This window comes from Bufo gargarizans, chromosome 2, assembly GCF_014858855.1.
Source record: "Bufo gargarizans isolate SCDJY-AF-19 chromosome 2, ASM1485885v1, whole genome shotgun sequence".
In the NCBI taxonomy this organism is placed as follows: domain Eukaryota; kingdom Metazoa; phylum Chordata; class Amphibia; order Anura; family Bufonidae; genus Bufo; species Bufo gargarizans.
The window spans coordinates 547,794,311-547,808,878 of NC_058081.1; the positions used below are offsets into that span (position 1 = coordinate 547,794,311).

The following is a 14,568-nucleotide window of genomic DNA, read 5'->3' on the forward strand; positions in this document are numbered from 1 at the left end:
TCATTAAAAATCAAATACATTGATTGAGTGTGGAAAATGGTTTTATACTCATCATGTGGTTTGCACATTGGTGTGCATGCTAGCCCTATATATCAATGACTTAGTACTGTTTATTTTACTAATGTCAAAAAGTTGTGCAGCCTTTTTCTGAATAGCAGCTTTCTGGTAGCCATAATAACAAAAAAGGTAAATGAAGCCTTATTTATGACATTCTTAATTTATTTGTGCTTAGACCTAATTCTTTGTCTCCAATTTCAGAATGCACAGTTTTTTTCCCTCAGGCAAAAGAGTAACTATTTTGATCAGCCAGTTTTTTAAAGAATATATTAAGGTGTCAGAACAAATGGTGTAATCACTTAAACGTTCAGATGCACTGCAAAACATACAACATGTAATTCCTAAAAGGGCTCTACTGAAGTAAAAAAAATTGCCTGGATTATACATTTAGCTCTTCTCTGTGTTACCTTATTTTACATGATCATCAATGCATAATAATATCATTACCTAAGAAGCACCCCCCCGCCAAAAGTGCCGGGAACATGGCAGTGCGGTTTATGGAGTGAATAGTTTTAAGCGCCTCTACTAGTACACAGTTGTACCAGGGAATGGTGAACACTTCTCTTGGTCTTGACTGTGTACAGCATCAAGAAATAGTGACCACTGTGACCTGATGCCGTGTGATGTCAAGTCACAGTGCAGCGAGTTGCCTGGAGAAGACCAAGAAGCGGTGAATGCAGGAAGAGTCATTGGAACTTCAAAGTGGTGGAACAGTCTGGAGAAGGAGAGGTAAGTTATTTACTGATTTTATGTCTGATGGGGTCTGGTCCGGGGTCTAATAATAAATGGGGATCTGATTTAGGCATCTGATCTGAGGTCTGGTGGGAGTTTGATGTGAGATTTAATTAGGGGTCTGATCTGATGTGTAATGAGGATTGGGGATCTAATCTAACTAGAAATCTACTGGAGTAAATTTCATGTTTTTGTACACAGACAGAAGATGCAACAAATGTATAAAATTTATACTATTGTCCACCGGTGGGGTTTTTCTAAGACTGCCGTGTGAAATGCTGGTCTTTAGTAAATTACCCCAATTGCCTACTGCTAAGCAGAAAGAAATTAACTGATAATTCTTCACCTATGTAGAAGAACTGATGGCAAAAAAAAAAGCTGAAAGAGTGAAAGCTGACAATGTAGGATTCATGCTTAAAATTCTACCTCATTATATTTGATGATATTTTTATCTATCCCTGAAAAAAAACATTTGTATCGTATCATAATACTTCTGTTGTTGTCAGAAGAAGGCACAATGCACAGCCCTGCAGCATCAGCAGCATAGACCATTGTTAACACTCTTAACCCTCTGCTTTGCTGAAGGGCCCTGCCAAGTGTGAATAGGTGACACGGATACGGATTGTCAACTTGTTATCTCTTTTTTTGCTTCAGTAACCTCTAAGATAGCTACATGTTGAAAGCTAACACTGCAACACATAGAAAGATTGGAAGTGAGAAGACGTGTTATGTCCATTGGCTGCACAGAACAGATAAATTGAACTTTTAATGATGTACAAGTGAAAACCTTAAGAATTTTTCACATTTTCCACACTAACCTTTACACATTGTATGACAACATGATCATCTGCTGGGTCAAACTAACCTCTCACATTAAGCTTTACTCATTATATACAGGGAGTGCAGAATTATTAGGCAAGTTGTATTTTTGAGGATTAATTTTATTATTGAACAACAACCATGTTCTCAATGAACCCAAAAAACTCATTAATATCAAAGCTGAATATTTTTGGAAGTAGTTTTTAGTTTGTTTTTAGTTTTAGCTATTTTAGGGGGATATAATTGAAATGGGTATATATTTGTTTTTTGTTAAGTTGCCTAATAATTATGTACTGTACATAATTATTAGGCAACTTAACAAAAAACAAATATATACCCATTTCAATTATTTATTTTTAACAGTGAAACCAATATAACATCTCAACATTCACAAATATACATTTCTGACATTCAAAAACAAAACAAAAACAAATCAGTGACCAATATAGCCACCTTTCTTTGCAAGGACACTCAAAAGCCTGCCATCCATGGATTCTGTCAGTGTTTTGATCTGTTCACCATCAACATTGCGTGCAGCAGCAACCACAGCCTCCCAGACACTGTTCAGAGAGGTGTACTGTTTTCCCTCCTTGTAAATCTCACATTTGATGATGGACCACAGGTTCTCAATGGGGTTCAGATCAGGTGAACAAGGAGGCCATGTCATTAGATTTTCTTCTTTTATACCCTTTCTTGCCAGCCACGTTGTGGAGTACTTGGACGCGTGTGATGGAGCATTGTCCTGCATGAAAATCATGTTTTTCTTACCTTTTAGACTTCTTCCTGTACCACTGCTTGAAGAAGGTGTCTTCCAGAAACTGGCAGTAGGACTCAGAGTTGAGCTTGACTCCATCCTCAACCCAAAAAGGCCCCACAAGCTCATCTTTGATGATAGCAGCCCAAACCAGTACTCCACCTCCACCTTGCTGGCGTCTGAGTCGGACTGGAGCTCTCTTCCCTTTACCAATCCAGCCATCTGGCCCATCAAGACTCACTCTCATTTCATCAGTCCAAAAAACCTTAGAAAAATCAGTCTTGAGATATTTCTTGGCCCAGTCTTGACTTTTTAGCTTGTGTGTCTTGTTCAGTGGTGGTCGTCTTTCAGCCTTTCTTACCTTGGCCATGTCTCTGAGTATTGCACACCTTGTGCTTTTGGGCACTCCAGTGATGTTGCAGCTCTGAAATATGGCCAAACTGGTGGCAAGTGGCATCTTGGCAGCTGCACGCTTGACTTTTCTCAGTTCATGGGCAGTTATTTTGCGCCTTGGTTTTTCCACACTCTTCTTGCGACCCTGTTGACTATTTTGAATGAAACGCTTGATTGTTCGATGATCACGCTTCAGAAGCTTTGCAATTTTAAGAGTGCTGCATCCCTCTGCAAGATATCTCACTATTTTTGACTTTTCTGAGCCTGTCAAGTCCTTCTTTTGACCCATTTTGCCAAAGGAAAGGAAGTTGCCTAATAATTATGCACACCTGATATAGGGTGTTGATGTCATTAGACCACACCCCTTCTCATTACAGAGATGCACATCACCTAATATGCTTAATTGGTAGTAGCTTGGAGTAAGACAACATGCATAAAGAGGATGATGTGGTCAAAATACTCATTTGCCTAATAATTCTGCACGTAGTGTATATGATTAAAGTAATATATATATATATATATATATATATACAGTACAGACCAAAAGTTTGGACACACCTTCTCATTCAAAGAGTTTTCTTTATTTTCATGACTATAAAAATTGTAGATTCACACTGAAGGCATCAAAACTATGAATTAACACATGTGGAATTATATACATAACAAAAAGTGTGAAACAACTGAAAATATGTCATATTCTAGGTTCTTCAAAGTAGCCACCATTTTGCTTTGATTGCTGCTTTGCACACTCTTGGCATTCTCTTGATGAGCTTCAAGAGGTAGTCACCTGAAAAGATCTTTCAACAGTCTTGAAGGAGTTCCCAGAGATGAGTTCCCAGAGATCATTTTTTTTTTCAACAGGACAATGACCCCAAACACACCTCCAGGCTGTGTAAGGGCAATTTGACCATGAAGGAGAGTGATGGGGTGCTGCACCAGATGACCTGGCCTCCACAGTCACCGGACCTGAACCCAATCGAGATGGTTTGGGGTGAGCTGGACCGCAGAGTGAAGGCAAAAGGGCCAACAAGTGCTAAGTATCTCTGGGAACTCCTTCAAGACTGTTGGAAGACCATTTCAGGTGACTACTAGAGTTGAGCGAACACCTGGATGTTCGGGTTCGAGAAGTTCGGCCGAACATCCCGGAAATGTTCGGGTTCGGGATCCGAACCCGATCCGAACTTCGTCCCGAACCCGAACCCCATTGAAGTCAATGGGGACCCGAACTTTTCGGCACTAAAAAGGCTGTAAAACAGCCCAGGAAAGAGCTAGAGGGCTGCAAAAGGCAGCAACATGTAGGTAAATCCCCTGCAAACAAATGTGGATAGGGAAATGAATTAAAATTAAAATTAAATAAATAAAAATTAACCAAAATCAATTGGAGAGAGGTTCCATAGCAGAGAATCTGGCTTCCCGTCACCCACCACTGGAACAGTCCATTCTCAGATATTTAGGCCCCGGCACCCAGGCAGAGGAGAGAGGTCCCGTAACAGAGAATCTGTCTTCATGTCAGCAGAGAATTAGTCTGCATGTCATAGCAGAGAATGAGGCTTCACGTCAGCCACCACTGCAACAGTCCATTGGCATATATTTAGGCCCAGCACACACACAGGCAGAGGAGAGAGGTCCCGTAACAGACAATCTGGCTTCATGTCAGCAGAGAATCAGTCTGCATGTCATAGCAGAGAATCAGGCTTCACGTCAGCCACCACTGCAACAGTCCATTGTCATAAATTTAGGCCCAGCACCCAGGCAGAGGAGAGAGGTCCCGTAACAGACAATCTGGCTTCATGTCAGCAGAGAATTAGTCTGCATGTCATAGCAGAGAATCAGGCTTCATGTCAGCCACCACTGCAACAGTCCATTGGCATATATTTAGGCCCAGCACCCAGGCAGAGGAGGGAGGTCCCGTAACAGAGAATCTGTCTTCATGTCAGCAGAGAATCAGTCTGCATGTCATAGCAGAGAATGAGGCTTCACGTCACCCACCACTGCAACAGTCCATTGGCATATATTTAGGCCTAGCACACAGGCAGAGCAGAGAGGTCCCGTAACAGACAATCTGGCTTCATGTCAGCAGAGAATCAGTCTGCATGTCATAGCAGAGAATCAGGCTTCACGTCAGCCACCACTGCAACAGTCCATTGGCATATATTTAGGCCTAGCACACAGGCAGAGCAGAGAGGTCCCGTAACAGACAATCTGGCTTCATGTCAGCAGAGAATCAGTCTGCATGTCATAGCAGAGAATGAGGCTTCACGTCAGCCACCACTGCAACAGTCCATTGGCATATATTTAGGCCTAGCACACAGGCAGAGCAGAGAGGTCCCGTAACAGACAATCTGGCTTCATGTCAGCAGAGAATCAGTCTGCATGTCATAGCAGAGAATCAGGCTTCACGTCAGCCACCACTGCAACAGTCCATTGTCATAAATTTAGGCCCAGCACCCAGGCAGAGGAGAGAGGTCCCGTAACAGACAATCTGGCTTCATGTCAGCAGAGAATTAGTCTGCATGTCATAGCAGAGAATCAGGCTTCATGTCAGCCACCACTGCAACAGTCCATTGGCATATATTTAGGCCCAGCACCCAGGCAGAGGAGGGAGGTCCCGTAACAGAGAATCTGTCTTCATGTCAGCAGAGAATCAGTCTGCATGTCATAGCAGAGAATGAGGCTTCACGTCAGCCACCACTGCAACAGTCCATTGGCATATATTTAGGCCTAGCACACAGGCAGAGGAGAGGTTCATTCAACTTTGGGTAGCCTCGCAATATAATTGTAAAATGAAAATAAAAATAGGATTGAATGAGGAAGTGCCCTGGAGTCCAATAATATATGGTTATGGGGAGGTAGTTAATGTCTAATCTGGACAAGGGACGGACAGGTCCTGTGGGATCCATGCCTGGTTCACTTTTATGAACGTCAGCTTGTCCACATTGGCTGTAGACAGGCGGCTGCGTTTGTCTGTAATGACGCCCCCTGCCGTGCTGAATACACGTTCAGACAAAACGCTGGCTGCCGGGCAGGCCAGCACCTCCAAGGCATAAAAGGCTAGCTCTGGCCACGTGGACAATTTAGAGACCCAGAAGTTGAATGGGGCCGAACCATCAGTCAGTACGTGGAGGGGTGTGCACACGTACTGTTCCACCATGTTAGTGAAATGTTGCCTCCTGCTAACACGTTGCGTATCAGGTGGTGGTGCAGTTAGCTGTGGCGTGTTGACAAAAGTTTTCCACATCTCTGCCATGCTAACCCTGCCCTCAGAGGAGCTGGCCGTGACACAGCTGCCTTGGCGACCTCTTGCTCCTCCTCTGCCTTGGCCTTGGGCTTCCACTTGTTCCCCTGTGACATTTGGGAATGCTCTCAGTAGCGCGTCTACCAACGTGCGCTTGTACTCGCGCATCTTCCTATCACGCTCCAGTGCAGGAAGTAAGGTGGGCACATTGTCTTTGTAGCGTGGATCCAGCAGGGTGGCAACCCAGTAGTCCGCACAGGTTAAAATGTGGGCAACTCTGCTGTCGTTGCGCAGGCACTGCAGCATGTAGTCGCTCATGTGTGCCAGGCTGCCCAGGGGTAAGGACAAGCTGTCCTCTGTGGGAGGCGTATCGTCATCGTCCTGCCTTTCCCCCCAGCCACGCACCAGTGATGGACCCGAGCTGCGTTGGGTGCCACCCCGCTGTGACCATGCTTCATCCTCATCCTCCTCCACCTCCTCCTCATCCTCGTCCTCCTCGTCCTCCAGTAGTGGGCCCTGGCTGGCCACATTTGTACCTGGCCTCTGCTGTTGCCAAAAACCTCCCTCTGAGTCACTTCGAAGAGACTGGCCTGAAAGTGCTAAAAATGACCCCTCTTCCTCCTCCTCCTCCTCCTCCTCCTGGGCCACCTCCTCTTCCATCATCGCCCTAAGTGTTTTCTCAAGGAGACATAGAAGTGGTATTGTAACGCTGATAACGGTGTCATCGCCACTGGCCATGTTGGTGGAGTACTCGAAACAGCGCAACAGGGCACACAGGTCTCGCATGGAGGCCCAGTCATTGGTGGTGAAGTGGTGCTGTTCTGTAGTGCGACTGACCCGTGCGTGCTGCAGCTGAAACTCCACTATGGCCTGCTGCTGCTCGCACAGTCTGTCCAGCATGTGCAAGGTGGAGTTCCACCTGGTGGGCACGTCGCATATGAGGCGGTGAGCGGGAAGGCCGAAGTTACGCTGTAGCGCAGACAGGCGAGCAGCAGCAGGATGTGAACGCCGGAAGCGCGAACAGACGGCCCGCACTTTATGCAGCAGCTCTGACATGTCGGGGTAGTTGTGAATGAACTTCTGCACCACCAAATTCAGCACATGCGCCAAGCAAGGGATGTGCGTCAAATTGGCTAGTCCCAGAGCTGCAACGAGATTTCGCCCATTATCACACACCACCAGGCCGGGCTTGAGGCTCACCGGCAGCAACCACTCGTCGGTCTGTTGTTCTATACCCCGCCACAACTCCTGTGCGGTGTGGGGCCTGTCCCCCAAACATATGAGTTTCAGAATGGCCTGCTGACGTTTACCCCGGGCTGTGCTGAAGTTGGTGGTGAAGGTGTGTGGCTGACTGGATGAGCAGGTGGAAGAAGAGGAGGAGGAAGCCGAGAAGGAGGAGGTGGCAACAGGAGGCAAAGAATGTTGCCCTGCGATCCTTGGCGGCGGAAGGACGTGCGCCAAACAGCTCTCCGCCTGGGGCCCAGCTGCCACTACATTTACCCAGTGTGCAGTTAGGGAGATATAGCGTCCCTGGCCGTGCTTACTGGTCCACGTATCTGTGGTTAGGTGGACCTTGCCACAGATGGCGTTGCGCAGTGCACACTTGATTTTATCGGATACTTGGTTGTGCAGGGAAGGCACGGCTCTCTTGGAGAAGTAGTGCCGGCTGGGAACAACATACTGTGGGACAGCAAGCGACATGAGCTGTTTGAAGCTGTCTGTGTCCACCAGCCTAAATGACAGCATTTCATAGGCCAGTAGTTTAGAAATGCTGGCATTCAGGGCCAGGGATCGAGGGTGGCTAGGTGGGAATTTACGCTTTCTATCAAATGTTTGTGAGATGGAGAGCTGAACGCTGGCGTGTGACATGGTTGAGACGCTTGGTGACGGAGGTGGTGGTGGTGGTGTTGGTGGTACATCCCCTGTTTGCTGGGCGGCAGGTGCCAACGTTCCTCCAGAGGCGGAGGAAGAGGCCGAGGCGGCAGCAGCAGAATAGGCCGAGGCGGCAGCAGCAGAAGAGGTAGCAGGGGGAGCCTGAGTGACTTCCTTGGTTTTAAGGTGTTTACTCCACTGCAGTTCATGCTTTGCATGCAGGTGCCTGGTCATGCAGGTTGTGCTCAGGTTCAGAACGTTAATGCCTCGCTTCAGGCTCTGATGGCACAGCGTGCAAACCACTCGGGTCTTGTCGTCAGCACATTGTTTGAAGAAGTGCCATGCCAGGGAACTCCTTGAAGCTGCCTTTGGGGTGCTCGGTCCCAGATGGCGGCGGTCAGTAGCAGGCGGAGTCTCTTGGCGGCGGGTGTTCTGCTTTTGCCCACTGCTCCCTCTTTTGCTACGCTGTTGGCTCGGTCTCACCACTGCCTCTTCCTCCGAACTGTGAAAGTCAGTGGCACGACCTTCATTCCATGTGGGGTCTAGGACCTCATCGTCCCCTGCATCGTCTTCCACCCAGTCTTGATCCCTGACCTCCTGTTCAGTCTGCACACTGCAGAAAGACGCAGCAGTTGGCACCTGTGTTTCGTCATCATCAGAGACATGCTGAGGTGGTATTCCCATGTCCTCATCATCAGGAAACATAAGTGGTTGTGCGTCAGTGCATTCTATGTCTTTCACCGCTGGGGAAGGGCTAGGTGGATGCCCTTGGGAAACCCTGCCAGCGGAGTCTTCAAACAGCATAAGAGACTGCTGCATAACTTGAGGCTGAGACAGTTTCCCTGGTATGCATGGGGGTGATGTGACAGACTGATGGGGTTGGTTTTCAGGCGCCATCTGTGCGCTTTCTGCAGAAGACTGGGTGGGAGATAATGTGAACGTGCTGGATCCACTGTCGGCCACCCAATTGACTAATGCCTGTACCTGCTCAGGCCTTACCATCCTTAGAACGGCATTGGGCCCCACCATATATCGCTGTAAATTCTGGCGGCTACTGGGACCTGAGGTAGTTGGTACACTAGGACGTGTGGATGTGGCAGAACGGCCACGTCCTCTCCCAGCACCAGAGGGTCCACTAACACCACCACGACCATGTCCACGTCCGCGTCCCTTACTAGATGTTTTTCTCATTGTTATGGTTCACCACAACAACAAATATATTATTTGGCCCAATGTATTGTATTCAAATTCAGCGGGATATAAATTTGAGGCCTAGTATTTAGGCGCTGGGTGACCGGTATGGATTTAGTGACAGAATTAGACTTGGAAATGCACAGAAGCGTGTGTGTGAAGTTATTCTGAATGACCCTATGTGCACCTTCAATATGATCTACCCTTTTAGGGATAGATTTCAAATAGCTCTGATATAGCAGAAACGACTAAATTATGAAATTGCTAAATTGGGAATTGTATTTCAACCCAGAACAAAAAATGTGCTTTGACGGACACTAAATAACTTTCCCAGCCACAACAGGACAGCGGTAACGAGAGATTTAGCGGGATATAAATTTGAGGCCTAGTATTTAGGCGCTGGGTGACAGGTATGGGTTTAGTGACAGAATTAGATTTGGAAATGCACAGTAGCGGGTGTGTGTGAAGTTATTCTGAATGACCCAATGTGCACCTTGAATATTATATACCCTTTTAGGGATAGATTTCAAATAGCTCTGATATAGCAGAAACCACTAAATTATGAAATTGCTAAATTGGGAATTGTATTTCAACCCAGAACAAGAAATGTGCTTGAACGGACACTAAATAACTCGCCCAGCTACAGCACTAAGGACAGATTTAGCGGGATATAAATTTGAGGCCTAGTATTTAGGCGCTGGGTGACAGGTATGGGTTTAGTGCCAGAATTAGACTTGGAAATACACAGTAGCGGGTGTGTGTGAAGTTATTCTGAAGGACCCAATGTGCACCTTGAATATTATATACCCTTTTAGGGATAGATTTCAAATAGCTCTGATATAGCAGAAACCACTAAATTATGAAATTGCTAAATTGGGAATTGTATTTCAACCCAGAACAAGAAATGTGCTTGAACGGACACTAAATAACTCGCCCAGCTACAGCACTAAGGACAGATTTAGCGGGATATAAATTTGAGGCCTAGTATTTAGGCGCTGGGTGACAGGTATGGGTTTAGTGCCAGAATTAGACTTGGAAATACACAGTAGCGGGTGTGTGTGAAGTTATTCTGAATGACCCAATGTGCACCTTGAATATTATATACCCTTTTAGGGATAGATTTCAAATAGCTCTGATATAGCAGAAACCACTAAATTATGAAATTGCTAAATTGGGAATTGTATTTCAACCCAGAACAAGAAATGTGCTTGAACGGACACTAAATAACTCGCCCAGCTACAGCACTAAGGACAGATTTAGCGGGATATAAATTTGAGGCCTAGTATTTAGGCGCTGGGTGACAGGTATGGGTTTAGTGCCAGAATTAGACTTGGAAATACACAGTAGCGGGTGTGTGTGAAGTTATTCTGAATGACCCAATGTGCACCTTGAATATTATATACCCTTTTAGGGATAGATTTCAAATAGCTCTGATATAGCAGAAACCACTAAATTATGAAATTGCTAAATTGGGAATTGTATTTCAACCCAGAACAAGAAATGTGCTTGAACGGACACTAAATAACTCGCCCAGCTACAGCACTAGGGACAGATTTAGCTGGATATAAATTTGAGGCCTAGTATTTAGGCGCTGGGTGACAGGTATGGGTTTAGTGCCAGAATTAGACTTGGAAATACACAGTAGCGGGTGTGTGTGAAGTTATTCTGAATGACCCAATGTGCACCTTGAATATTATATACCCTTTTAGGGATAGATTTCAAATAGCTCTGATATAGCAGAAACCACTAAATTATGAAATTGCTAAATTGGGAATTGTATTTCAACCCAGAACAAGAAATGTGCTTGAACGGACACTAAATAACTCGCCCAGCTACAGCACTAAGGACAGATTTAGCGGGATATAAATTTGAGGCCTAGTATTTAGGCGCTGGGTGACCGGTATGGATTTAGTGACAGAATTAGACTGGGATATGGCCAAAAAATAAACAGACTATTGCTGGTTAAATGCACTTGGTGTGACAGCTTCACCCTGATGTAGGCTTTAGCCAAAAAACAACCACACCATTGAGGGTTAAATGCACTTGGTGACAGGCGCAGCTTGCCCCTGATTTAGTATATGGCCAAAAAATGAACAGACTATTGCTGGTTAAATGCACTTGGTGTGACAGCTTCACCCTGATGTAGGCTTTAGCCAAAAAACAACCACACCATTGAGGGTTAAATGCACTTGGTGACAGGCGCAGCTTGCCCCTGATTTTGTATATGGCCAAAAAATGAACAGACTATTGCTGGTTAAATGCACTTGGTGTGACAGCTTCACCCTGATGTAGGCTTTAGCCAAAAAACAACCACACCATTGAGGGTTAAATGCACTTGGTCGCAGCTTGTGCTGGCGCACCACAAGACACAAAATGGCCGCCGATCACCCCAGAAAAATGTGACTGACAAACGGTCTGGGCAGCCTAAAAACAGTGAGCAATTGAGGATCAGCAGCTCAATGATCCACAGCTGCAGATCGATCAGTTAATCAAGTCCTTTGGAGGAGTTAATCTGCCTAATCTCGCCCTACTGTCGCAGCCGCAACCTCTCCCTACGCTAATCAGAGCAGAGTGACGGGCGGCGCTATGTGACTCCAGCTTAAATAGAGGCTGGGTCACATGGTGCTCTGGCCAATCACAGCCATGCCAATAGTAGGCATGGCTGTGATGGCCTCTTGGGGCAAGTAGTATGACGCTTGTTGATTGGCTGCTTTGCAGCCTTTCAAAAAGCGCCAAGAAAGCGTCACAAAAGCGCGAAGAAAGCGACGAACACCGAACCCGAACCCGGACTTTTACGAAAATGTCCGGGTTCGGGTCCGTGTCACGGACACCCCAAAATTCGGTACGAACCCGAACTATACAGTTCGAGTTCGCTCATCCCTAGTGACTACCTCTTGAAGCTCATCAAGAGAATAGCAAAAGGTGGCTACTTTGAAGAACCTAGAATATGACATATTTTCAGTTGTTTCACACTTTTTTGTTATGTATTTAATTCCACATGTGTTAATTCATAGTTTTAATGCCTTCAGTGTGTATCTACAATTTTCATAGTCATGAAAATAAAGAAAACTCTTTGAATGAGAAGGTGTGTCCAAACTTTTGGTCTGTAATGTATATAAATATATATATATATATATATATATATATATATATATATATATATATACAGTGGATATAAAAAGTCTACACACCCCTGTAAAAATGTCAGGTTTCTGTGCTGTAACAAAAATGAGACAAAGATAAATCATTTCAGAACTTTTTCCACCTTTAATGTTACCTATAAACTCTACAACTTAATTGAAAAACAAACTGAAATCTTTTAGGTAGAGGGAAAAAAATATTAAAATAAAATAATATGGTTGCATAAGTTGCACAAACTAATACTTTGTTGAAGCATCTTTCGATTTTATTACAGCACTCAGTCTTTTTGGGTATGAGTCAGCATGGCACATTTTGTCTTGGCAAGATTTGTCCACTCTTCTTTGCAAAAACACTCCAAATCTGTCAGATTGCGAGGGCATCTCCTGTGCACAGCCCTCTTCAGATCACCCCATAGATTTTTAATCAGATTCAAGTCTGGGCTCTGGCTGTGCCATTCGAAAACTTTAATCTTCTTCTGGTGAAGCCATTCTTTTGTTGATTTGGATGTATGCTTTGGGTCGTTGTCATGCTGAAAGATTCATGTTCAGATTTTTAGCAGAAGCCTGAAGGTTTTGTGCCAATTGACTGGTATTTGGAACTGTTCATAATTCCCTCTAGCTTAACTAAGGCCCCAATTCCAGCTGAAAAAAATGTTGCCACCACCATGCTTCACTTTGGGTATGGTGTTCTTTTGGTGATGTGCAGTGTTGTTTTTGCGCCAAACATATCTTTTGGAATTATGGCCAAAAAGGTCAACCTTGGCTTCATCAGGCCATAACACCTTTTCCCACATGCTTTTGGGACACTTCAGATGTGTTTATGCAAAATGTAGCCTGGCTTAGTTGTTTTTCTTCGTAAGAAAAGGCTTTCTTGCTACTCTACCCCATAGCCTAGACATATGAAGAATACGAGAGATTGTTATCACATGTACCACACAGCCAGTACTTGCAGATATTCCTGCAGCTCCTTTAATGTTGCTGTAGGTCTCCTGGTAGCTTCCCAGACCAGTTTTCTTCTTGTCTTTTCATCAATTTTGGAGGGAAGTCCAGTTCTTGGTAATGTCACTGTTGTGCCATATTTTCTCCACTTGATGATGAATGTCTTCACTGTGTCCCATGGTATATCTAATACCTTGGAAATTCTGGGATGCGACTAAGAAAATTTAAGGAAAGACCAACTAGAACAGCTGAACTTTGTTTGGGGTTAATCAGAGGCACTTTAAATGATGGCAGGTGTATTCTGACTCCTATTTATCATGATTTGAATGTGATTGCTTAATTCTGAACACAGCTACATCCCCAGTTATAAGAGGGTGTGCACACTTATGCAACCACATTATTTAATTTTTTTTTTTCTTCCCTCCTCCTAAAAGATTTCAGTTTGTTTTTCAATTGAGTGGTACCGTTTATAGGTCACATTAAAGGTGGAAAAAGTTCTGAAATGATTTATCTTTGTCTAATTTTAGTTTTTTACAGCACAGAAACCTGACATTTAATATACATTGCTGTGCATGAGTTTTAGGCTAGCATGTAAAAAATGAAGTAAATAAAAATATTTAAAAATCTTTAGTATAAAGAAGAATAAGGAGTCCAGGAAATGATATGACCTTCAAAGAGTCCTGATCTCAACATCATTACCTGAGGAGACTGAAGGATGTGAGCAAACCTACATCCAAACGAGATTGCTGTTAGTTCTTCAAGATGTTTGGGACAACCTCCTAACCAAACCAAGATACTTCAAAACCTGTGTGATGGTGTACCTAGAAGAACTGATGCTCTTTTGAAGGAAAGGGTTGATCACACCGAATATTGTTTTGTTCAGACTTCTCTTTTGTTAATTCACTTTGAATTTGTTAAATGGTAAAAATAAACTATTAACACTTTAATTTTTGAAAGCACACCTGCCAAAAACTTTCACATAGCAATATACAGGTAAAACTAAAAAAATTCAAATATAGTGCAAAAGTCCATTTATTTCAGTAATGCAAATTTAAAGGAATTGCATTAATGCAGCTTAAAATTAGAATTTTGTAAAAAGGTTCAATATTCTAGACTCAAAGTGTCACCGTCTAGCCAGCTAATTAACCATATCCCCTGAGCAAAGAGTACCTCAAAATTGTAACATTGGGGTTTTCATAAGCCAGAATCATCCAAATTATAACAAATAAAGGCTTGAAATATCTCGCTTTGCATGTAATGAGTCTATCTCAAGTGTTAGTTTCACATTTTAAGTTGCATTACTGAAATAAATTAACTTTGCATGATATTCAAATTTTTCGAGTTTCACCTGTATACTACATGCCACTTTGCTAGCTACTTTGCTGAAGTTATTCTATGGGGAAGTTATTATATATATATATATATATATATATATA

General features: G+C 44.0%; 1 protein-coding gene across 1 annotated transcript in view; it reads right to left on the reverse strand.

Annotated features, from left to right (window-relative positions):
• The window catches only part of LOC122926661 (carbonic anhydrase-related protein 10-like), a 493,040-nt gene that overhangs the window by 432,280 nt on the left and 46,192 nt on the right, over nucleotides 1–14,568 (reverse strand). The gene's annotated exons all lie outside the window — the stretch shown is intronic.